Here is a 25995-nt window from a genome sequence, read left to right as displayed (position 1 = left end):
TCTGTCTGTCTGTCTGTCTGTCTGTCTCCCTCTCTCTCTCTCTCTCTCTCTATATATATATATATATATATATATATATATAGGGGGGGTGGTACTGGGGTTCCTGGAAGCTCTTCTACCTCCGGGCTACACTCCCAGACCTATTTTATACTTTTTATTTGGAAACAGGGTCTCTCAAGCCTGCGCGGCTGGCTTAGAACCTGCGCGATCCTCCTGTCTCTGCCTCCCAAGCACAGGGATTACAAGCGTGCCGCCACCACGCCTGGCTTTAGTCTATATTTTAATAAAGCTTATTTCTTAAACACTGAAAATATGAGCTTTCAATAAATAAAGATATGCCAGGAATGTTCAATTAAACATGTAGGTTACTGTGTTAAATCAAATTCTACCTCCTCAATTCTGGGCCCTGTTATCAGCACATCATATAATTTCAATGAATCTCCTGGGTGGGTAGAAAACATCAGCCAGTATGGCTATTTGGCACCAAACAAAACAACTGATGATAGAACAAACTTTTCCCTTGAATAGGCAGTTGTATTACTAGCCTAGTAGCTCAATAAATAAAAGATGGAGCAATTTCCAATGACAAAAACAAATGTAGATAAAGCTGTGTTGGCCGTTTGGAGCTCTTGAAATAGAATTCTGACTCAGAGAAAGCCAGGCTTCCCGCATTTGTATAATGTAAATGTATTTGTGGGGACAAATTTCAAGCTCTACTTACTGATGTACAAGCATGTCCTAAGCAGTTTAAGAAACATTTAAATCCAAGCTGAAAAATAACCTCTTCCTTACTAATGTACAATTAAACTACTCAGTCCCAGTATTGTAATTACAACGCAATCTGATACCAAGTGTGGAAAGATCTACTTGGGGGGATGGGGGATTGAAAGCTGTCAGGGGACTTGCTCCTTTGGCAGTGATTAACAGTTTGGTAATGAGGGTCTGTTTTGTGGGGGTGAGAATCCAAACACTATGTCAAATGGTTAGCTGCTCTTTTAGTGACCCCAAGGTACATTGCAGTCTTAGGTGTATGTGCATGGGGAGGTAGTTGTTTCAGAACATTTAAAGGAGTTGAAAATGCTTACTTTATCCAAACACAGAAATATTCTCCATTATGGTTTTGTTCATTATTCTCCTGTACCCTATCCCTCCAAAACAAAATTTATGTAGTATTATTTATCTGATAGTAAGAGCAAAGATACTCTAACGATCAAGTAAAAATATTAAAAAAAAATTAAGAGTACAATCAGAATTTGTTGAATCTTTTTAAAAAAATTAGCTAAAAATGCAACTTGAAAAAATTCTGATTTAAATATAGTTGTCTAAATAGTCCCACAGTAAATTCATCTGTCATGTGAATATTTCCTCTTACTAGTCAGTTTTATGACTTAAAACATATATATTAACTCAACTTTGCGGGAGAAAAAAATGTTAAATAAAAAAGAAAATAACTCCTTGGGAAAATTTGAAGGAGAAAAAGTTAGTTCCATGTGGCAGTGTGGTGTATTTATATTTATTGGCTTGAGACCAGCCTGTTATGAGATGTCTTAGAAATTGTGTCCATAATGACTGTTTTTTTGTTTTTATTTTCTTAGTTTCATATCCAGAGATGTCTCTTTTAAATAGAAACAGAAATACCTGAGCAAGAATTTCATATCTATCAAATAATATGACCCTGGGAAGACACTTAATTTTGATTGCCAGTAATAATATTATAATAATACTTTCTTCTTATAGTTCCTATAAAGATTGAGGAAAATGACATATATATAATGCCTAATATATAAGGATTCAGGATAATTTCTTCATTTTTGCCCAGTCCAACTGAATATAGCTTTGTGATCATAAACAATTTGGTTAATTTTTAGGCAAAATACGCATTTGTCAAAACACATTATCTGTCAATATGATATTATACAGCTTATTTGCAAAAGTATTTTTGTTGTATTTTCAAACTGTAATTGACTAATGATTCAAAGAAATTTCAGCCTCAGCTACAACATTCAAAAAACATTTTGAGGGCTGAACATCTCAGACTTCAAGTTTCTTTTGTTAAAAAAACATTTGTATGTAAATGGAGTTAAGTATGAATTTTAATTTGACATCAGTGTTAATGATTAAACTCTATAAGACTCACACATGGCTCTCCAAATCTCAGAAAATGACCATGGTGGATTTTGGCTAAAATGACCTGGACAGTTGCCCTGATAATATAAAGCCAAAGCAAAGAAATGACTAAGCCAAAGGAAGCCCAAGTGCGTAAACATGAAACTACTGAGCTCTGAGGAAGTAAGTGAAAGAGTTGATACTGATCCAGGAGCTCTCCGTCTATTTTTATTGGTGTTCTATTGCTCAAACCAGGCCTTTGCTTTTGTATGTTTTTTAGAAAGGATTAAAAGAATAAGAAAGGTAAGGTAAACATATACAATAGTCAAACAGTAGCTCCTTTTTCTCTTATAAAAAGTCTTCAATAAGTTTATTAAACCTTACTACTTTTTATGTAGTAAGGCTACATTCAGACTATCTTCTAAGCACTAAATACATTGACATAATGTTTATCTTGAAAAGTAAGTTTAACTTTATTTATGTAGTATATAGAGTTTTCTGTTACATTCTACCCTGCTGTTTATAATGTTGAGTCCATAGACTTCCTTGGTCTGCACATAGAATTTGGGAGATCCATAATAGGAAAGAACCAGATTTTTGTTTTTAATGTTCATTAACTTAAATATAAGGTTTTAAATAATCAACATGATACATCACCAATATTTTAAAACATATTGTGATTATTATAGGTATTTTGGAATGTTACTATGTCCTTCACTATTTTGAAGTTATTATGGTCATCATTAGACTGAAAGTGGTATTCTCAAAAATAGGGATAAGGACACCTCCAGGGAGCATTTTATCTGTTTCAGCTCATGAAATAAATGTATACTTAATAAATGTATCAGATTGGTATAAGAAAGGAATTGCTATCCCTTCCTCAAATATTTATTAATCTAAACATCATTCATGTTCTCCTCCATACAACAATATATTCGTGCGTGTGCGTGTGCGTGTGTGTGTGTGTGTGTGTGTGTGTGTGTGTGTGTGTGTTATACTGGGCATTGAACTCAGGGCATTGTGCTTCCAATCTACATGACCAGCCCTTTTTTATTTTTGTTTTGATACAGAGTCTTGCTAGGTTGCAAGGCTGGTCTTAAACCTGAGGTCCTTTTGTCTTAGCCTCCCAAGTACTGGGATTACAACCAAGACCCACCATGCCTGGTAACGATATGCTTCAGTAACAAAATAAAGAAGCAGCTGCTTCTTTTAGATCCTAATAGCACCTTGAATATTCTTATTGCAAATCTCATATGTAGAATAATGGAAATGGTTTCCCTAGGCATACTCATAAATTAGTTCTGTTACTTTAATACTCCACTTTTTGTTTGTTTGTTTGTTGCATATAGTATCCTTCAGTTTGGCAATCAAAATCCTTTGTTTTTGAAGTATTGGGGATGAAACCCAGAAGCATTCTATCTTTAAGCTATACCCCAGTCCTATTTTTTTATTCTTATTTTGAAACAGGGTCTCACTGAGTTGCAAAGGGCTTCACTAAGTAGTAGCTGAGGCATCCTCAAACCACGATCCTCCTGTCTCAGCCTCTGGAATGCTGGGATTACAAGCATGCACCACCTTTCCCAGCTGGCAATCAAAATCTTGAAAAAGAGAATGCAGAGACTTTGGTTATTATCTCATATTCCTTTTACCTTCGTGATATGTTAGAAAACTGGATGACTGAGGAACTTGGCTAATTTTGTCAAGCACATACAATTATAAAAACAAGACTATCTTGGGAAAATATAGACCAAACAATGTGTTATTTTCTAAAAATTAAGGTGGCCACTGGTCACACTGAAAGAAAAAATGTTTTATTCCCATCTTTTATTAATGTGTTATAACCTGAGTCAGGCAGACGATATATTTAACATTGAATTTTGTAGTGTCAATAAATATATTTTCACATTCAACCTTTAACTGGAATGAGTTTAGACATTCAATTCCTATCATATTGTAGATAAAGCTGTTTCAGAATTTCACCATTGGAAAGGAATACCTTTTCTTCAGGTGGACTCTTAGTTGTGCTTGAGTTGGTTGCTGGGCTATATAAAGAACTGACTGAGAATTTCAACATTGACTTCATTTCCAAACAAGTGGCAAGTCACTGAACCACGTTCATCGTCTTAAGGAGATTGACTTCACTGAGGCCTATTCAACCTCTGAAACTCTATTTCTATGACATGTAAAATACAGACACCAAAATGCCTTTGTTAGATCCATTCTCACGGACTATTTTTATTTTTGTTAAATGATCAAAATTAACTGAGAGGAAAATTTATTTTCCAGTCTTATATAGAATACTATTATGCAATGTAATATGACCTTTCTCATATATCTTGGGGAGGGTAACTCCCCAGGCATCCCTTGAGAAGCTTTTTGTAAAGGGCTGACAAGCAGTGTGGTAAAACTAACACTGTTGCTGGTCCTTCTCCCAAGACCAGTTTAGTCATACTTTTTTCTCTGAGGATTTTTGTAATTAGTCCTGGAAGGATTTTCATTTCCTCCCTTAAATGTGTAAGAAGAAGTGTGGTCAAAAATACTGATGGAATTTGTGTTTTAATTCAACCTACCTAATAATGAAAAAAATGTATAAACAATTTATTTTTCACTATTTGTTCGGAGTCAACTCTATGGAAGAGATACCTATCATTGGTTAGCTAGTCCTGGGAATAAAAGAGACTATTTAAAAACCACTGTTCATTTGAGCAAATTTACAAAGAAGTGCTATGATGCTGGCCTTTTAGGGAATAACTTGTTTATGTCCCTAACCAAGAAAATATGTAGTGCCACAAAATGTATTTTTGGTAACATTTAGCAAATTAAGAAATCAAAGAAATACCATAGCTTTTTGCTTTTGCTCAGCATTTTATTGGGTATATCACATCCATGAAGAAAAACAAGCAAATAAACAAAAGCAGTAATGATGAGGAATATTCATAAGAAGCAATGCTCGGTACTGCATTTTCAAAAGCAATTATTTTTATAATGTGGGGATTTGAATGTCTTGACAAAAATCAAGTGTCATCATGGAAACAGAGCATCATGAAATATCATGAGTCTTTAATAACTTCCTCGTGTTATAAAGTCAGACAGCAACTCATTCCCTCTTTCATTTATAAGAGCTTACCATGCGCTTTAGGCAATCTCTGCCTTCGCAGGCCTTACTTTACAATACAAAACAGCAGTCATGCATTTATATTCAATATCATGGTGAATAATGGTAAGTGTAAGAACAACGACAAGATAAAATTATACCTGTAGAATAGAGACTAGAGTATGTGTGCAGATGAATAGGGGGAGAAGTAGACCAGGTGGTTGGAGGAAAGAACACTTGAGCAGAGTTATACAAGGTGAAGAAGGAGATCATGGTGAGAGTGGAGGACAAGAGAAAGGGAATTCCAGCAAGAGATGTGAGGACAGGCCAAGGTCCTAAGTCCTGATCAAGGAAGAAGACAATGTTTCTGGGCAAGGAGCAGGCAGAATAAACAGGGCAAGAGATAGTCCTGAAAAATAGAAGGGATGTGTGGACACTGAGTGCCTTTAGTCTATCTTAGCGTGTTTGTCTCTATTCTAAGTGCAATGCCAGTGAGAAGCCAACAGAGAGTTTTGATGGTGAGTTAACATTGTCTGATTCATATTTTAATAAGAACATTCTGGCTGCTGAATTTGAAAGAGAGCTTCCTCCTGTGGTTAATATTTTGAAAAATGAATATATGTATCTTTAGAAACAGAAAACATAACATCACCAGCAGATTTTTTTTACTTCATTTGTATCAATCACTGAAATATTTGATAATCATGATAAAGACCTAGGGTATACCAATGGATTGAGACTTTTCATTTTTGTCACCCAATTCTCATTGTTCTTTTTCCCATTGTTCTTTTATATGCTGCTTTCATAAACTAGCGTGAGTGTTTGTTATTCTTCTATATTCCAAATGGTAAAATATTGATAATATTTACAAATATTGTAAAAAATTAAGTTGAAAAGTAACTTTAAAAGTGTTGCAAAAATCCCCAAATATTCCTATCTTAAATAGCATTGGAAATGTCATTATGTAGTTTGGAAAGAAACAAAGGCAATATATCAAAGAATAGAAAGTTTCTCTGAAGTTAATTTATCAAATATCTTCTAACTACCCAATATATGCCAAACATGGTACTGAATTTTGGAGATTTAAATAAATAAATTAAGATATTGTTCTTTGTTTTAAGGAACTCATGATCTTTGAAAAGAATTTCAACAAGGCAAGGTGAATTTCAACACTAGAAAATGAGATAAGCATAAGTTTTGTAGAAATCTGTACAAAGAAATAACATTCCATGCCATGTCCTGAGTAATTTAAGTAATATTGCTGAATAGGACAGAGAAGAAAGAGTTTCCAGTCTGGCCAAGTAGCATCAGAAAGCAGTGGTGAATAGGGAATTAAAGAATGCTGAGTACGTGACAGAAGGGCTTTCTGGTTTCAATACAGGACAACCCATCATCAGTACGATGATGTGGTGCCATGCAAACATAGTTTTTAAATCCAGGCTTACAGGGAGACATATAACTCTCCTTGATGGATAAGTTGACTTTGGGTTCATTGGAGGTCTTTGTAAGATGGAGATAATAAATTCCTTGTAGGTAGTTATGTCCCATCATGAAATTAACATAATTGAGGTGTCTAACACTCTACTAGACAATAAAAATAAGCTTCTTCCTGTGGCATAAAACTTGTTTAACAGTGTGACAGCTTTGGAACTGTCCCCAAGTTGGCAACTTGGCAATATTGTAATGAGTGTTAGCTCTTGGTTATACAATTTACTTACCACATAAAGGTATTGGGAGGGTTAAATGAGTCCTGTTGGTAATGTCCTTCTGATTCATAGATTAATGAACCTAGGGAGTGCAGAGTCTCTCTAGGAAGCTTTTCCACCTTCAGATTTTACTGTACCCACTCAGAGGCATTGAAAAATAGAATAGCTGCCTTTTATGAAAGCAGATCTTCTTATGGTTTCTTTCTTCCACCACTGGGGAAAAATGCAATATTTCCATAAGAAATATTGTCACATTGCTAGTTCTTGAGGGCTTTCCAGAAGAAATACCACAAAAATGCTTTCTTTCAGAGTATTCAGACTAATATTCTTTCAGATTGAATATATATCAGCATAGCTCATATGGATAGTATATTGTTGTTCTTGAAAGGGCAACATGGAAATCTAAGGATTATTTTTGCCTAATGGAGGAGAGTATGCCCAATCAACTAATATTTAAAGTAAATTCCTCTAAATAATTCTCAGTAATATAGACTCATGTTTACAAGGTGAGAAAAGAGTCACTCAAAAGATTCAATAAAGCAATAAATACCAATGTAAAAATGAAAGTAAAGCATACATTTTCCAAAGGAAATCTCTACTTCTTGCATCAAATGGTGGTGACAGGTTTTATGCCTCCTGTCTAGAAGGACTCTTTCCAATAAAGAACGGCATTAATGTCTTGGTAATTTAACAAAAAAGTTATTTCCTCTTCTGTTTATGAATAAAAAGAAAATACTTCATTAATTTGAGCATAGAAAACAGACAATTACTGAGTTACTCAGGATCATCTAGAGCAATGGTATGCTAATATAATGGAATCCATCAGTTCAGTTGAACTCCTCCACTTTGCTTGACAATAGAAACTACCAACAGGGGAAAGAGAGGAGAATAAATGAATAGAGCATTATCTCTACACACCAGGGTTCACATTCTAACACTAGCTGGGAAAGTGCTTAACTTTTATAATCCTTAACTTCTCAGAGTGAAAAACAGAGTAAACAGTACTCTCTGCTATGGCTTACATATGGAGAGTCCCCTAGAAGTACTTATGTAAATTTGGTTTCCAAAGTAGTGGTGTTGGGAGGGGGTATAGACCTTTAAGAGGTAGGCATAGTGGGAGATGGTAAGTCATTGAAGGTGTATCATCAGGAGTATCCTCTTTCCTGACTGAAGACTGGAGCACTTATTCCAAAACATGCTTCTGCCACAATGTGCTAGCCTCTCCAGAGACCCATCCTGAAAGGCTATCCAATCTTTGACTTGAACCTCTAGAACCATGAACTGTTTTAAAGCCCTCTTCACTTCAGAAGTAGCCAATGGCAGGTCTATCATTACAGTGATGTGAAGCTGATGAATATACTACCCCTTCCCTTTATTGGGAAGATTACCACAAAGTAAATTTTGCATAGAGTCTTTATAAGCTGAGAGCAATGATGTTGCTGTTGATTCAGGAGCTTAGAGTCTCCATAGGAAACAGAACAAACCCAGGAACAGATTTAAAAAATTAGAGATTATATTAGAAAACATATTGTGAAATATTCACAATTTCATGGCTAGGATTATAGATTTAGAACTTAGTAATTAGTAATAATTAAATTTTACAAAACCAAGTTGTCAACATGTTCACTTTTTATATTGTCTATGTCAACAAATAATATCTAGTGAATTCATTATAGTATCTGGGTATTTCATTATTATTGGATAATTGGCTGTATATGTTTTATTTTGTTATCTTCATTGCCATTTCAGTGATTGACTAGTTGCTAAACAATAAAATAATGAGAATATGTGAAACTGTTCATTTCTCTAAAAGAATGGGCTGTTAGATTCTAACTCCAGCTACTAACTGCGCCACGACTAATGTGAGAGTTCACTGATGTAAAAGTTTGGGTTATATTTCTCTTTTATCCTCGTCAAGAGAAGAGATCTTCAAGCCAAACAGACCATCTTCATTAGTGTGTGACTGACGATGCTGAGGTACTCATCTTTGATCCATTTTCTTTACATGAGATGGTTGTGTATATGTGTGTCTGTGTTTTTATTTGCGTAAGAGGTTGGATACATGAAAGGTTTTCAGCTTCTATAGTCCACTGGAAAGGCAAAATGCAAGTTGTAGTTTCTTTCTGTATTCTTGCTGCTACAAATTCCATTTCAGGATCTGAAACAAAACTTTTCTTTGACCCCAGCCTTGATAGTGCTGCCACCTACAGGAAGATATAGTAGCAAAATAATGAGGCATTCATGAAAAACCTGTCACAGTGTAACTAAATGTACCTCCCTCCTCTGCCCCACCTCTAACCTGAAGCCACTCCAAACACAAAAAAAGGGGCACACATATGTGTACATGTCCACATGTACACATCCTTCCCAAGGCTTCCTCACCCATGTGTTCTTTGTTCAGATGGTTTGCAGTGATTGCCCTTTGCCAAAAGCATCTTAAATTGCAATGGTCTATTCTCTTCTTTATCCTAATCTATATAATTTTGAAAGTAAACATTGATGGTCTTTAGTCTGTCATACTTCTGGACTTGATTTTTATATCCACTTCTACTCAGACTGAAATATCAAGCTGGGCACTTGTGTTGTAATTACATAGCACAAGGAGAAAGGTTGAATGACGTGGTGAATAAAGCATTGGCCTTTTGCCAGAAAGATACAGGTTTAAATTTGACCTATAGTTCTTTACAAAATAAATAGTTTAGATCTTGTTCCTAGGGGACAGTGGACTATGTCAGAAAAAACTTCTGTATAGAATTCAGCACAGTAGGCAGCCCTGCTAAGTTGAGAGCTGGGACTGTATTTGCAAAGAGGATTAAATACTTTCCCACTTAGAGAGAGATAAAGAGTGAGAAACTTACTTGCTAGGGATTCAATTCACTAGAAACATTCACATCTAAATTGTTCATATCTATTTCAGAGAAGCAAGTGTGCCTGTTTTCAAAGCCAGCTAAAAAATGTCTGTAATCATGTTGTTTTTATTTCATGCAATTGATCTGGCTATACCTCGGTCAAAGAATTAGAGCAATTTCCCCTAAACCCTTAGGCCAATATCACCATCAAATGTAGTTAATATCCCCAGCTGTGCAAAGGATGGGCTGGGTGGTGAGGTGTCAAAATCTTGTTGAGTCAAATTGGTTGTAGCTTCCCAGAGTTCTGAAGCCTGCAAGAAAGCCAGAGCTCCCCAGGAAATTGTGCCCTGACTACAATAATGGCTATCAGAGGAGGGATCTGTGGAAGTGGTACTATATATATTTTACCAATTCTGTCATCTCTGGTCTAGATACTATAAAAATAGCTTAGAAAGACTTCTCTTAAAAAAACATTTTTCTCACTAGAGGAAAGTCCACAGGAAATATAGAAATATTGAAAATGGTGACATCAACTTAAATACATAACACATTTTCATCATGTATAGACAAGAAGGCAACTGTTAGTGGCAGGGTGTTGAGTGAAAACAGAATTGTGGGTTTTACCCATTTAGATGAGTTGGGGAAAGTTGTAAGAGAGAGTGTGGAGCAAGGACACAGAACCACATTCTGATTTTAAGTCCCGTTAACTGATTTGCCAATTCCCGCACATGGTTCATTTACTCACACTGACAAACTCTTAGAGGACCATAGCCTGAAATTGGTTTGTACCGTTCAAGCCCTCATGTTTGAGATGGTCATTGTTAAGAGTTTCCATGGCATATTGCTACTGATATCTTGTATTTTTTATTTGATCTTCTGCTGGTGCTGACCTTTTAGCTTGCCTTTATTTAGCCCCCTGATACCTATCTACCTTGCAGTTCTGTGTTCTTCATTAGTTTTCTAATCTCATCTTCATCTTGGTGCACTGAGGGATATTCTAAACATGGGGGTGGTGCTCATAGTTCATTCCTATTTCAGAGTCTTTAATCTCCCCCTTTGCAGGATCCTGGTCCCACACACAGTGTCAGTATAGCTGGTGACAAAATGTGATCTACCAAAGAAAAGACCGAAGCAAGGCAGGAGAGGCACAAAAAAGAAAAAAATAGAAATTAAGATGGGAAAACTTGGATTAGAAGGTTACTTGGAGAATTTGGGGAGGAAAAATTAGAAGGAAGATCTCAAGGGAAGTGTTCTGTGTGGTCCCAAACAATGTTTGAGTGTATGGTTAAGAAATAGCTTTGGTCTGGTTTACTGAGTGAAATAAAAAAAAAATTAATTATTTTTCTCTCAAGAAATGTGGGAACTTGGTGCCTTAACTAATTGTCCAAGAATAATCTGGGGAACAGACTGGTGTAGTATCAGAAGGACAGTGAAGAAAGAGAAAAGAAGGTGTGATAGAGAAAGAAGAGGGACATGTGCCATGAAAACCCTTTACTGCAATTCCCTGAAGGTCCTTTGACCCTCAATACCACCAATTCCTGCATCTCCAGATGATTATTTCAGTGGCAATTAATTAAACCAGGTGTGTGTGTGTGTGTGTGTGTGTGTGTGTGTGTGTGTGTGTGTGTTTTAATAAAGTAGGCTTATGTGAAATTGTTTCAGAGGAAAAAACCATCCCCGGAGCAACGTGGATTTCATTCCCAGGCCCCGTCTTTTCTCCCCCTAAAAAAATAAAAGAAAAGACCTTGACTTGAAGATTTAGTTTGAGAATGCCTGGTTTAATCCCTGCTGTTAGGAACTCACACTTTCAGAAATTAATTGGGTCAATCGACATGCCAGGACAAAAAAGAACAAAGCACGGATGGCTTGAGTTAAATCCTACAAGTGAAGGTGCTTCTTAAATTCACTATTTCTTACTTACTATATTTTCAAATAATAGTACCAGTATCTTACTGATTTTTCTACCTATGAATTGCTGAAAAGTCAGAAAGAATGAGACATTATGCTAACATATAAATATGGTATATAGCTATATGTTGGTAGATGAAACATACAAGCACACAAGATATAATCCTAAAAATAGTTCTGAAGAGATATCTTCTTTTTAAACCTAACAGAAATGAGAAAAAATATCTAGCAATTCAAATACATCATAAATGAAGGATATAGTATAATTTTTTGCATTAGGTCAGCTTGTAAGAAATATTCTACTTAATATTATATAGTTCAATGCTGGAATTTCAATTTAAAATGATATAAAAAAGTTATGGACATGATTATCTCCTAACAACTTACAGATCTCAACAGACTTGTTATCTTCAACCAGCGGAACAGAGAGTGAAAAAAAATTACACTAATTATGGAAAAAAAAACCCAAAAAACTCTTCAAAGTTGTTTACACATATTTTCAGCTAATCTAAAACTTCCTAGAATGAGATACAGAAAAAATGCTTGGAATAAAATCTGAGGCCATCCACAGGGTGACGGAGGAGAAAGTTTGGAAATTAGTGTATTATTACTCATCAAATTTCATGGTCTCCGGCTGGGTGTAGTGGCGCACGCTTGTAATCCCCGCACTTGGGAGGCGGAGACAGGAGGATCATGCAGGTTCGAAGCCAGCAGAGCTGGCTTAAGAGACCCTGTTTCAATATATATATATATATATATATATATATATATATATATATATATATATATATATTAGATCTGGGAGTGTAGCCCAGAGGTAGAAGGGGTTCCAGGAACCACAGTACCACCAAAAAAAAAAAATTATGGTCTCCAGATCAATAATAGAGCAACATCCTGATGCTTGTCTCCTGTCTCACACATGTCAGAATTTAAAATACCCTAACAGTTTACTAAGAAAGAAGTGAAATACTAAGTGATTAAGGACCATTTCTTTCCAGGAAGGAATAAGCTGGGAGGGAAAAATTTCCACAAGAGCCCTTTAAGAGAAAGAAGAATCTTTCTCTTAATAGAAAACATTAATTTTATGAAAAATCACAGTAGAACTAATTAACTGAATCATATAGTTTATGAATGTTGCCAAATGTGATAAGCTCGACACTTGTGGCATACTAGAGATCCCATGGAGGCAAAATCTTTGCAAAAATCAAAGACATCACTGTGATGACTAAAGTAATATGTCCAGTGGGCTGCTAGCTAAAATCTTAATGGTGATGAAATAGGAAGACTATGAGATGAAAGGGTGGCAGGGACGCCTCTATATCAGTAAATTCCTCTTTTTATTACAAAGATGAAAGCAGAGCAAAGCCAAGTCAAATTTAAAGTTTTCAAAATTAAGGTTTTCAATTTTTTTCTTTCAAGTACCTCAAAAAAGAAACTGTAACTGTCTTGACCAATGAAAATTGATAGTTGTTACCTTGGATACGAACAGTTTAGGTTCCTTTAACACTCATACTGAATTAAGATTGTGAAACCCATCAAATAAGTTTAGGCCACACTATGGTCAAAGAAGTCCAGGTCAACATTGGGTGAAATTAACCATTATTTTAAAAATTCTGCTTTTTCTACTGTCTGTATGGCCCAAATGCTGGGTAAATACATGATCTCCAGTGGAATTTTACAAGGATTCATAGCACCTGCTTTGCCCTTTGCAGTAGAACAGAACCAAGTTCTTTTTATTTAATTGTCACCATGATTACATTAGCTTCCCAGAACTTATTCATCTAATAACTAAAAAGTTCCCACCCTTTCATAACATCCCTTCATTTCCTTATCTCCCATTCACTGGCAACCACCATACAACTCTATGCTTTAATAAGACCAACTTTTTTTGATTTTACATACATGTGAGATCATGTCTTTCTGTGTCTAATATATTTACTTAGCATCATGTCCTCCAGGTTCATCCATGTTGTCACAAATGCCAAGGTTTACTTTTTTGTGGCTGGACAATATTCCTCTGCATATATTTATCAAATTTTCTTTATTTTCCCACCAATAGACACGAATTCTTTGTATATCTTGGCTATTGTGAATAATGCTGAAATGTATGTGGGGATGAAGATATTAAATCTAACTCCTTTTTTTAAAATATATACTCATAAGTTTAATTACTAGATTATATGGTAGTTCTATTTTTAATTTTTTGAGGACTCTATATATTTTTCCACAATAGTTATGCCAATTTACATTTTCAACAACAGTGTCCAAATGTCCTTTTTATCTACACCTTTGCCAACATTTGCTATCTATTATTTGTCTACTTAGTGCTAGCCATCTTAATAGGTATGACATGATATGTCATTGTGGTTTTAATTTGCATTTCCTTGATGATTAGTGAAGCTGAGTTTCTTTTTTATATCTATTGGCTATTTTAGTGTCTTTTTGGCAAACACTTTCTTCATATCCTTTGCCCAATTTGAAATCAAATTATATGGTGTATTTTGCTATTGAGTTGTGAGTTCCTTATATATTTTTAATATTGCTTTTTGTTAGATAGCTGCTTTGCAAATATTTTCTCCCATCTTGTTGGTTGACGTTTCATTGTTTTTAGCAGTTCTTGTATGCAGGTGTCCTTCAGTTTGATATAGCCTCTCTTGGATAATTGTGCTTTTATTGCCAGCATTTAATTATTCCTCTTCCTGAAATTTTATTCCTTATTCTGACCACCTTCTTAATGCTAATTTCATGCACTATTTTTGCCACTAGATTTTTTACTTTTGCCATCTCTGTTTTCTCTCCATCTATGTTTCTTCTTCTATAAACTCTGCTTTTTTGCATTAACTTTCTGTTTATATAATTTCTGGCTTGGATTTGTCTTGCTTGCTTCCTGACCAAGTAACTCCAGGGTTCCTGGTTGGAAAGTTACTTGTGCTCTCAGAATTCTTGGAACATGGAAGAGTCTATGGAAGTTAAACTGCTAAAATAAGTTTACTTTCAATTCCATACTTCAAAGTTTGAAGAGAGAACATTGAAATCTCTAAATTGATTAGTGTTTTCAGAAATTTCCCTCTTGAAGCAATTACATTTCTTCTGAATCAGAAATGTATCATATCCCTAACTTAGGTTTATTGCAGAGCAGAAAGAGTCATCTTGGCATAGCCAGCTTATGTATTTATTGTAGGTATCCATCATAAAGGTGGTCTAAATTTACAAACAACAACAAAACATATTCTCGTTCATAGATATGGAGGGAAATTAGAGTGGATATTGCTTGTGTTTTGACTGAATAGTGTTATAATGACCGAAAATTGCTCAAAAAATTTAAAGTACTACCTTAATGTAACTGAAGATTGTTTAATCTAAAAAAAGTGATCTAAAAAGAAAAAAGTACAGATAAATCTTTTTGCATGTTGGTGATAAAATCTAGGTTAACTTACAATGTACTTTTTATTATATAGTTAATGAATACATTTAGCTTCTTATGCAAATATTTCAACAATCTTATCATGAAATTACTCCAGATAGAAAATTATTATATACTGCAGAAAAGAAAGTTATAAAACATATTTTAATTATCTGTTGTTTGTCCACTTGTTGAAATATGGCTTTATATGCAGCCAATAGTTTGCATTTTTATGATTAACTTCTTTTTCCAATAATTCATTAGTCCTTCAGTGCAATTTTTTATTTTAGAGAGCCTTGTAATTATAAACCACCATTCTCTTCAAATCAATGAAAGGCAAACAAATGAAATTTTTTGTACTTGCTGGTAAAATAAAATTTAAATACATATATATTTATATTTCATTCTACTTGCATTTCTAAAATAGATTTCTACTTACTTACATTTCTACCTTTTCAGCCAATATTGTTATTTTTCATACTATGACCAATATCACCTATGTCTGCCATTTGGGAACATATCCCAACATATTTCTACCTCTAATAACACGTATTATTACCTAAACATTTTGAAGATTTATTAGAAGGACTTCCAGTAGTTCTTCAGATAAAACAAAAATCTTTATCACTGTCTAAAAGCCTGCACAATCTGCCTCCTCATTTCTCACTCTTCTCTGCCTCACTATGGGTCCTTCTTTACTTATGCTCTTTACTTTATATTCTTAAAATTCTTTCTGTTCCTCTTTGTCATATATTGTTCTTATTGTTTCCTTTAATTCTGCTCTTCTTTGCCTTTCATAGCCTTTTATCTCCTCTGGATTATTTTCTATTCACTATTAGATTGTTTATCTGAAATATAAATTCTTTTCTTTAGACAGTATAAATATAGTAATTAAATTACTTCAGTACTATCTATTTGCTCTTTTATAATATAAGCAACACAAGGGTAGAGACCCTGTTGATCTTGTACAATTTATTTAGTGCTCAGCACAATGGATTGTACATAGTAAGGATTTAAAATGTATGTATTCACTATAGAAATGAAATAAAGACTGAAGGAAAGAACTGACATTTATCTTTATGTTAATAGAACTACTATTTTTTCCAGAGCTTTTATAATTTTTATATTAAAACAATGTAGGCAATAGCTACAAAAATATATATTCTGTTTTGAAATATATATTCTATTTCTGATAAACCTGGTCCCAGGTATGAAAACCAGCCATCCAAAGCAAAGGTGGCTGTGATACCAAAGGGAGAAGCAGACAGACACAGGATTTTACAGAATACAATTTATTAGGGACTTATAGACAGAAGTGTATCTTGAGTGTCAGTAACACAGGAGGATCCCTGAACCCCAAGGCAGAAGGTAGGGTTTATATGCTCTGCTAGACAAAGGTGGGTGGGCCATGACCAACCAGAATGTACCTAGGCTTTCTCAATAATTATTAATATGTCTAGAATCTTTTATAAACAGCCTGAGATATCTGTCTGCCAAAGTAGACTATTTTAATGATTTTGTACTACAGGGCTTGGGATGGGAATCATGCCACCTGATTGGCAAAATGGTTTTAACCAGCCAGCCATGGGATCACATGCTTGTAATCCCCGCGCTTAGGAGGTGGAGACAGGAGGATCGCACTGGTTTGAAGCCTCGCTGGCTTAAGAGACCCTGTTTCCAAATAAAAATATAAAACAGGTGTGGAAGTGTAACATGGAGATAGAAGGGTTCCATCTCCAGTACCACCAAAAAAAATGGTTTTAACCCAATCTTTGATTTTACCTGAAACCAAGATGATCATAATTATATCAAGTAGGATCCTGACAGATGCTTGTGAAAAAAAGAATAGAGAATAGTAAGAATGCAGTTTTAGCCATCTTTTCCTAATAAGTCTTGAGGGATATATGAGTCTAGAGGATAAAATCAAACAAGGGTTTTGAACTCAGCTTTCAGTGAGAACTTCTAACCGTCAAGTGGAGTTCATATTAGCAATGCTAAAATTATTTGTACGTCTTAGAAATAAGGCAGGCTCAACGTCTTGATCTCTCTTCCCAAATCAATTCCTTTAGAACTTTAATCATATTAGAACAGTGACAGAAGAGACCAGTTCAGAGTTTTCAAAGCTCAAGAAGGGAGTAGACATACAAAAGATTCCAAGTAAACAAAGGTCCAAGAACATTTGCCAAAAATCCCAGATGGAAAGAAGAGAGTAGAGAATGCTGATGTCTAAGGACTCAACGTCAAGACTGTTGTTCTAGTTCATAGATAAGACCTCAGGTAATGTTAGGGAATGAAGTCCTGATAATTTGTTTCTCATCGAGCTCCCTAAACACATATGTAGTTGTTTTTAGTCACTCATGAAAGGAATGAATAAAAATGTTTCTAATATATATATATATATATATATATATATATATATATATATATATACACACACACATATATACATACATATATACATACATACATATATATATACATACATATATATATATATATATATATATATATATATATATATAGGGAATGGAACCCTTCTACCTCTCTACACTCCCAGATCTATTTTATACTTTTTTTAAAAATTTGGAAACAGGGTCTCTTAAGCCAGCGCGGCTGGCTTTGAACCTGCACGATCCTCCTGTCTCCGCCTCCCAAGCAAGGGGATTACAAGTGTGCGCCACCACGCCCGGCTAATATTTTTAAAATTCTATGGAACTCTATATTTTTTCCTCTATAATACAGAATTTTCACATTTCCATTAAATTAATAGCATGTTATGTTTACTAGCTCAGTTAAGTGGTTCTCCATGATAACATGGCAGCAGTATCTAAAATTAAGGTCTCTATTGATTTGTTCCTTCATTCATTAACTATTAGGTGATTTTCTCTGATGTCTTAAGTATTATTGAAGGCACTGGTCATACTAGCTGTGACTAACACAATGTCCTGCATTTATAGCCTTATTCAACATACTCTACAGTGATGGAGATAGATAGTAGACAAATAAACAATCATTCATATATATATATATATGTATGTATATTTGTTATCTCTATATATGTATATATAGTCATAGATAATTAATAAGTATGAAGAAAGAGAAAACTAAGTCATGAGAAAGACTTGTGTAAAATAGATGAGTCTATTATAGGATTTCTGTAAAAATTTTCAGAAAAATTCTCTCTGAAATGATAATTGAGCAAAAATTCAAATGAAGAGAAGGAGGAAACTGGTGAAAATTCCAGGTAAACAGAATTTCAGATAAAGTAAATCACAAATTCAAAGAGACTGAGTCAAGAACAAGACATAGTGAGGGCATCCTGGGGCCAGCATGTGGGAGTGTTGTGAGGGGAGCAGGTAGCAGAAAACATTGCAGAGATAGCTAGAGGTCAGATTATACACAAGCCTGCAGGCCTACCAATACTCTATGAATGTGTGGAGAAGCCAGCTGTCTAGAGCTGGGAAGTAGCATGATTGGAACTGTTTTTTAGGAGTTTTTCATGGTTATAGAGAAGAAAATACATTGATAGAGAGTAAAAGCAGAAACAAATATCTGGTTTATTCCACAAATAGTGAGTAACAAAAAACTTAGCTATTTGAGGAGTGAAACATGGGTCCTCCAGTATCAAATTTGCAACATCTACGAGTCTAGAGATTAAGAGAAAAATTTTTTTTCAAGAACAGAAAAGCTGGGCGTGGTGGCACACGCTTGTTATCCCAGCATTTGGGAGGCTGAGACAGGAGGATCATGGTTCACAGACTGCCTCAGCTACTATTTAGTGAGGCCCTTTACAACTCAGTGAGACCCTGTTTCAAAATAAGCAATAAAAAATGGGGCTGGGAGTATAGTTCCAAGGTAGAATGACCCTGGATTCCATTCCCAGTACTGCAAAACAAACTAAAAAACAAAGAACAGACAAATCATTATGTGGGTTCACTAAGTCAAATATCAGGAAGCCAATTGAAAATTAACCATTATATTTGGTAAATCGAAGGTTAATGGCCTTGACAATATTGATTTCAATATAGGGCTCAGAATAAAGACAGACAGGAAATGTGTCCAAGAGAAAATGGAAAGTGAGTAAGTGTGACTTGATTGTTTTTTAAAAAATAGGATTTTAGAAGAGTTTTGCTCTAAAGGCTACAAAGAAATGGGCCACTGGCTAGATGGAGTTATAAGAGGACTGCTTTATTATCAATGTTAGAAATATCACAGCAGCCATATAGGTTTATGCTAATGATCCAGCAGAGAAGGGAAAAATAAATAATGCAGTAGAAAGAAGGAGAGCATGAAAGTAAAGACCTTTAGAGCCTAAGAAGAGAACCCATGCACACAAAGAAGATCGGCTGAGGATATTAACACAGACATTCATCCGGTGGAAAAACAACAAAGTCAGGTCATGAGAGATCTGATGCATATCAGACCCTAGACTTGGAGGCAAGAAGATAAGGAACAGCCCTCATGACTCATTCTGCTTCTGAATAAAGTTTAAAAGCAGGGTTATAATTTGAAAGTGAGGGTATTGTGTAGGGGCAGAACGCATTATATAGGAAAGACAGGAAAATACACCACAGAATACTCATGGTTCGGAGAGTGGAGAAACTGAGGACACAGCCCATCGGGCTCTGCTGAAATACATTGCTTGGTATATGTTCTGTGCCATACCTCACATCCACTGAGTGCACTTGGTACACTAGAGGTTGCTGAGCCCAAGGGTCTGAGCATCTGCCTCAAGCTCAGTCATTTCTCTCTCATCTCTGTCTTGGGGATCTTCTGCACATGTTGTGGAGGTTGTTTCTCATATTGCAGGAAGGTAAAATACCCTTGGGTCCAATTCCCAGTACCATCAAGAAAAAAAAATGAAAAGAAAGAAATAAAGAAAAGAAAATAAGCACCTAGCACAAAACTTGACCATGGGAAGCAGAAGTAATGAGTAAACATGCCCCTTTTTGACCCTTTAGGCAATTTTGAGGTGTCTCTATAAGGCTCCTCACAAGATTCCCAACAAGAAACCAGGATTTCAGGGCAGTCATGTTATCTTTTCTTTTTTTCATATTTCATTTTCCCCAGTTTCCCTCTTCTTTACATAGGGTCATTTGCTAAAATAAGCTTGTCTCAGACTTTGCTTTCTAGAGAGCTCAAGCTAAGTCACCTGCCATCAGACACAGACCCACTAAATTGTTTTCTCTAGGATGAGCAATGTTACTTAACCTTTCACCATCTTTTTCTTGATTAATTTTCTAACCAACCATACCACATGGCATTGGGGAAAGTTGGCTTAGCTTAGGGATACAGACTCCAGCCATAAAATACAAATATCTTTCCTGAGGAATGCTTTCAGATCCTTCTAGGGACTAGTTTTTTTTGTGTGTTTTTTTTTTGTTTTTTTTTTTTAATTAAACCACATGTTTTAAAGAAGCAAATAAATCAAGCCAAGAAGAAAAATGAAGACAATATCTAAAGATTAAAAGTTAGCTGGGCATGGTAACACACATCTATAATCCCAGTACTTGGGAGGCTGAGAGAGGAGGATTGCAGGTTCTAGTCCAGCCTCAGCAACTTAGTGAGGCCGTTTCAAAATAAAAAATAAAAAGGGCTGTGGATGTAGGTTGGAGGTGAAATGCCCCTGAGTTCAATCTCCAGTAATGCACATACATACACACAAAATTAAAATTAGAAGAAAATCTCAATGACATCATATCCGTTCTTACTGACATGATAGATAACCATATGAAGTCCAGGAAAAGAGAGAAATTTGTTATAGATGCCGGAGTTCCTTCAATCCCCTCCCTGGAGTCTGTCTCTGCCTCTCCCTGGGACAGCCTTCTGCTGTTCTTGGCCTTCTCCTCTCAACCAGCTCCAGAGAGCAGGTCATCAGAGAGTAGGAGAAGTGCTTGTTGGCTAAAAACCTTTTCAGGTGGTTGGCCTCCAACCTGGACTATTGGGAAGGGCTCCTAGGAATGATCTCCCTGATTATTTTCTCCAGCAGCTGGTCTCTTCTCTCTACCCATCTGGGAGAAGTTGAGAGGAAGCAGTCAGAACAAAGAGGAGAGCCATGGAGCACTGTCAGGTGGAGAATCAGCAGATGCCGCTGCCAAGCAAGGCTAATTTCTCTCCAGGGCTCAGCCTACTCCTTCCATCTCTCCAATCTTCCTACTAAGGGCCAAACTGTCTCCTTGGCCAGCCGGCTTGCTTCATGATTCTTGGAAACGCAACTGTATCTTTAATAAAACATTACAGGGTACATCCAGAACATTCATAACATGTTCATAAATATAAATCTTTAAATGAAATGATTTTCCCCCTTTGGATGAAAAGAACTTGTTGAAAAAAGAAGCATTTGGCATTTCTCAAACAGTTTTGGATCATGTGCTGTTTAAGTAACTGTCAGTTCACTGCTGGGTTCATTGACACTTGGTTCTTTAATGGTGCTTATAGTGAATAATGCTGTCTGCACAGAGAGGGTAAAGAAAACAATCATACAAAATTCACACTGTGGTTTGGTAGATGGTGAAAATGAATATTTCTGATATGCTTATTAAATATGAAGCTGAAATTCTCTCCACATGCAATCAACAAGAAGTCAAAATAATTATTATATCCAAATGTTGCATTTACAGGTTCAGTCTATTTTCGTAAAAGAGAAAAAATTTAGCAGATGGCTAGAAGAAGTAGTTGAAGACATCAAAAACAGCTGAATAAACTTACAATAGTCTAGGGGGAGGGGAGAAATAAATAAGCTTGTGTTTTAACATTATAGCTCATTATATACTTACATTTGTTGGGGGTTCACTGGCTTATGTTACAAAATATATTTAGCATACATTTGCCAATTTTTTAAAAAGAAAATAAAATTTTTAAAGATGGTATAAAATCATAAAATCATACATACAATATAAATAATATTTAACCACATAGACCATGAAAAATAATGATAATTATAATAAAATCAGTATTCTGTTTTTTATGGTCATTCTCCTTTGTAAATAATGAAACCTGCTAAACAAACACTATTGTTCCATTAGCATTATCATAGAGTAAGACAAAATGTTAAGAAAGGGCATTTCCATATTAAAGTTTATATAGTAATAAGTGTGTCTTCATTGAATGTTGTCAGTCCCCTGGATTTGTTAAAAATTGCATGGAGAATCAAACCAGGATGGATATTATGACCTTAAAAAAGAGAATAGCACAAATGTCTTGTATAGCACACAAGAATAGATTTCTGGAGACTGGACCTCTGCCCTGCTCAATCAATATACTTTTGTAACCCTGGACGGATCAGCTCAACTTCCTTGGCCTAGGCTCCATCAGCTCTAAGATAAGTAGGTTGACCTGCGTATCTGTTTCCCTCAGCTCTAACATGTAGTGATTCTAAGGGTCAATCAACTTTATGTAGACCTTTTCTATTTTGTGTTGAGACTTAAAGGGAGCAATAGCCAATCCTCTACCTGACCTCTTGCTTCCCATTTTTCTTCCTCTATCCCCAATGTCTTTCCTACATGAGGATCATAAAAATGATATTGGGTCTTGACACTTTGTCTGAAATTAGTTTCAATTACCAGTTGCACAAAAAATACCCCACAAATCTAGTGAGATGACTGTGTCTTCAGTCTCCTCCTTCTAATGAATTGTGGGCTGAAGAATGCAGGGCAGTGTGAGGGCCTAGTGGAGGAACTGAGGATATCTAAAATACAGAGAGATGAGAAAGCTGAGTGTGAAGATTTCCATTTTTATTGTTTGTAGCAACCACCATCCATTATTAGATTTTTCCAACCAAAGAGGAAATTATGATTTGCGTTGGGGGCCTACTTCAACCTTCAACCCGTCATCGAACACTTTGCTCATTGTTGATGGCAAAAAAAAAAAAAAATCTTAATTGAACTTAAGACATTGGACATCTTTCTTTCCTGCCCCCCCATTCAGAGAATGATTAATACTTCTATTGGAAATACCCCAGATAACACTGCTATTGATATTAAAAATGTATCATTTCATTCATGTGCCCTAAAATCCATGGATGTTTTTGAAAAAAAAAAAAAACAGCCTAATATTACAACCATTGAAATTGCTCATTTAGCATCACTAAGATGCAAAATACCTCTTTCACTGGTATTTATTATAGTCATTGAAGTACATTGGTTTGATCTGACATCGATCCTTCTTCTAACCCTCTCATGTTAATGTTCTAATTTCCTGTTCTCTCTCACAGGTTTATAAATTGATTTTTGTTGATATGTTACATAATTCAGATATCTTAATTCTTTCATGTTTTTATTCAAAGATTATGTTTCCTTGTGATTTTAAGTAGTGCTTTAGGCTTAAATTCTTAAATGAATATTTTCTTTTTTGCTATGACAACAAAATAACTATTTTCTTAAGTTTTTCATAAGCTAAATAGTTTCTATTATTCACACTTCTTTAAAACTTGCTTCTTCATAAATTCAATATCAAAAAATTTAGATCTACCAAAGAAAAAATAAAGAAGAAGAAAAGAGAAAAATTAGGCAGTAATTAATTGGGCATGTCACAAAAGAGGTATTTGGTTTGAAGCAGAATTTTCTCAAAGCTTTTTTCAAATAAAAAAAATCTGTTATTCAAATTACAGTAAACTGGTTTAATCTTTCCCAAATCTATTTGTTACACAAAATACATTTTTAAATATTTTGGGATAACATTGTTTGTAAACACAAAAACTAGCAAAAATAAGATGGTTTTAGCCATATAGCACACCAAAATATACAATAAATCCTTATTTTTCAATAATATAACCATTGGGGGAAGGATTCACAGGATTTTCAAGGCATAAGAATAAAAAAAATTAGTTCTAACCGAGTTTCTTTCTAATTTTAGCATAGTTATTGCTTCCCCTTTATTCCACCAAATCTGTTTAATTAGCACATTACTTGGCAGTTTGTTATCTTGTATGAACATTTGTTAATTTTTTACTAGATTCCATATGTAAAATTCCAAGTGCTAGATCAAATGTGTTAATTGTATGAAAATGTATCTAGCTTTATCTACTTCCACTCCTCCTCCTCTTCCTTTACAAATATATTAGAAAATATACTTTAGAAAATTGTGGAGAAAACTCCAATTTTTAGTTGATGGTTGAAATAGAATTCATGATACTGTATGTGACTTTGTGAAATATTCTAATCCCTTTAAGGATGGTTTCTTCTCTACTTGTCATTACATTTTGAATAGACAAGAAACAAATAAATAGTAAGTTAGGAGCTCCATGTGAATATGAATTCAGATTCCCCAAGAAGGTGATAAGATATATACATACTTCCTATGTCTTAAATATGCCTAAAAACTAAAAAAACAAGTTTGCCTTATTATTCTCCTCCTTCTACAGCGCACTCTACCAAGCATGCGGAGAGAAATATATATGACCGCATAAAGAAGCCTGTGAGGCACAGATAGAATGGCTGACCTGTAGTACTAAAAATTCCTCCATGATTCCCTATCCTTTCCTCCTCCCCTTCTTCTTCAAGCCTTTTAGACAGAGATCCAGGGCACGCATCTTACTGACCCAGTGGCACAGTCAGCCCTGGTCATGTGCATGAAAACTCTGCTCATTTAAAAGATAATTAGCTATTCTGGGTCTTCACGCTGGCACCTCTCTTTTCCTGTTTTTCCAGACAAACCGGGAAAGATATATACAATAATACCAAGCCAAATTATTATGAAGGTTGCAAAATTTTATTTCCTGTGAAGAGCGAAGGTTTAATTAGCCAAAAAGGAAGTGAACACAAAATGATAAGTAAAAGTTGTTCTCTGTCTCTCTAGTGAGATTATTCTCAGTACTTCTGAACTTTATTATCCAAACAACGAGAGGATGGCGTGCCTTGGCGCCTCCGATAATCTCGTGCTCATTATTGCTCATGTAAAGTTGTGAAGAGGCTGTCAGTTATTGCAGTGGCTTTGGGTTAAGAAGAAGCAAACCTCAAAAGGTTTGTGATTTGGAGGAAGTTCAGATATGCTTCCAGAGTTTGGCTGCTTGTTCAATGCTTATCCAAACTATCTAAACCTTGTTAAGTCTTCAGAATTTCCCTGGAAATATCTGCCTCTTTCTTTATGGACCTGGCTTGGAATCATATAAGGATGGTCTTTTATAAAGATTTTTGGCACCTCTGGTTCTGATGCTGCTGAGAAACTGCAAACAAGAGATTAACAAATTAAAACTCACTTCAATATTTTGGCTCATGAGTAGGCATTTGGGGTTTTGTGAATTATTATTTTTTATCACCGTGATGTTTCACCAATTCTATAAGAATCCATCAATATATGAGCAAGAATAAACAATCATTTAAGTTTGTGAAGAGGTCAGAAATTTCATTCAATGTGGATCTTTCTTTTCCAAAACAGAGAATGTCCCTGGTAAACCAGAATGAGTTAGTCACTGTAATATAAACATTTCAATAGCTATGCAAATTCTGGCCAAAGTTCACAGCAGAATCTAATGGATGATACATCTATTAAATGTCTTTTAGTTAATAGATTTGTGTTGATTATTATATAATTAGAGTTTTGACCTTAACCAAAGACTTTAAAAGATAACCCCTTTTACTTCTGGCCCCATGGTATGAGAGATAACCACAGCTGATTTACAAGTGGCTGCAATAAAAACAACATCTTCTACAAAAACAGTAACGATGCTTGAGAAAAAAGTATAAATAAAAATATTTGACTTTTATGTAAATAATTAGTCCATGGAATATCTTAAAAATTTCCTGGGGTAAATTACAGCCTAGTAAAAGGTAATGGTCACCAGCAGTGGTGGTGCATGCTTGAAATCCCAGTCTGTGGGAGGCTGAGATAGGAGCATCACAAATTCACGGCCAGCTTCGGTTACTTAGTGAGACCCTCTGCAACTTAGTGAGAAGCTGTTTCAAAATTAAAAATAGAGTAGCATTAGGGGTA

Source organism: Muscardinus avellanarius (genome assembly GCF_963383645.1).
Source record: "Muscardinus avellanarius genome assembly, chromosome: 8".
NCBI lineage: Eukaryota > Metazoa > Chordata > Mammalia > Rodentia > Gliridae > Muscardinus > Muscardinus avellanarius.
Note: the sequence above shows the minus strand (reverse complement) of the source record.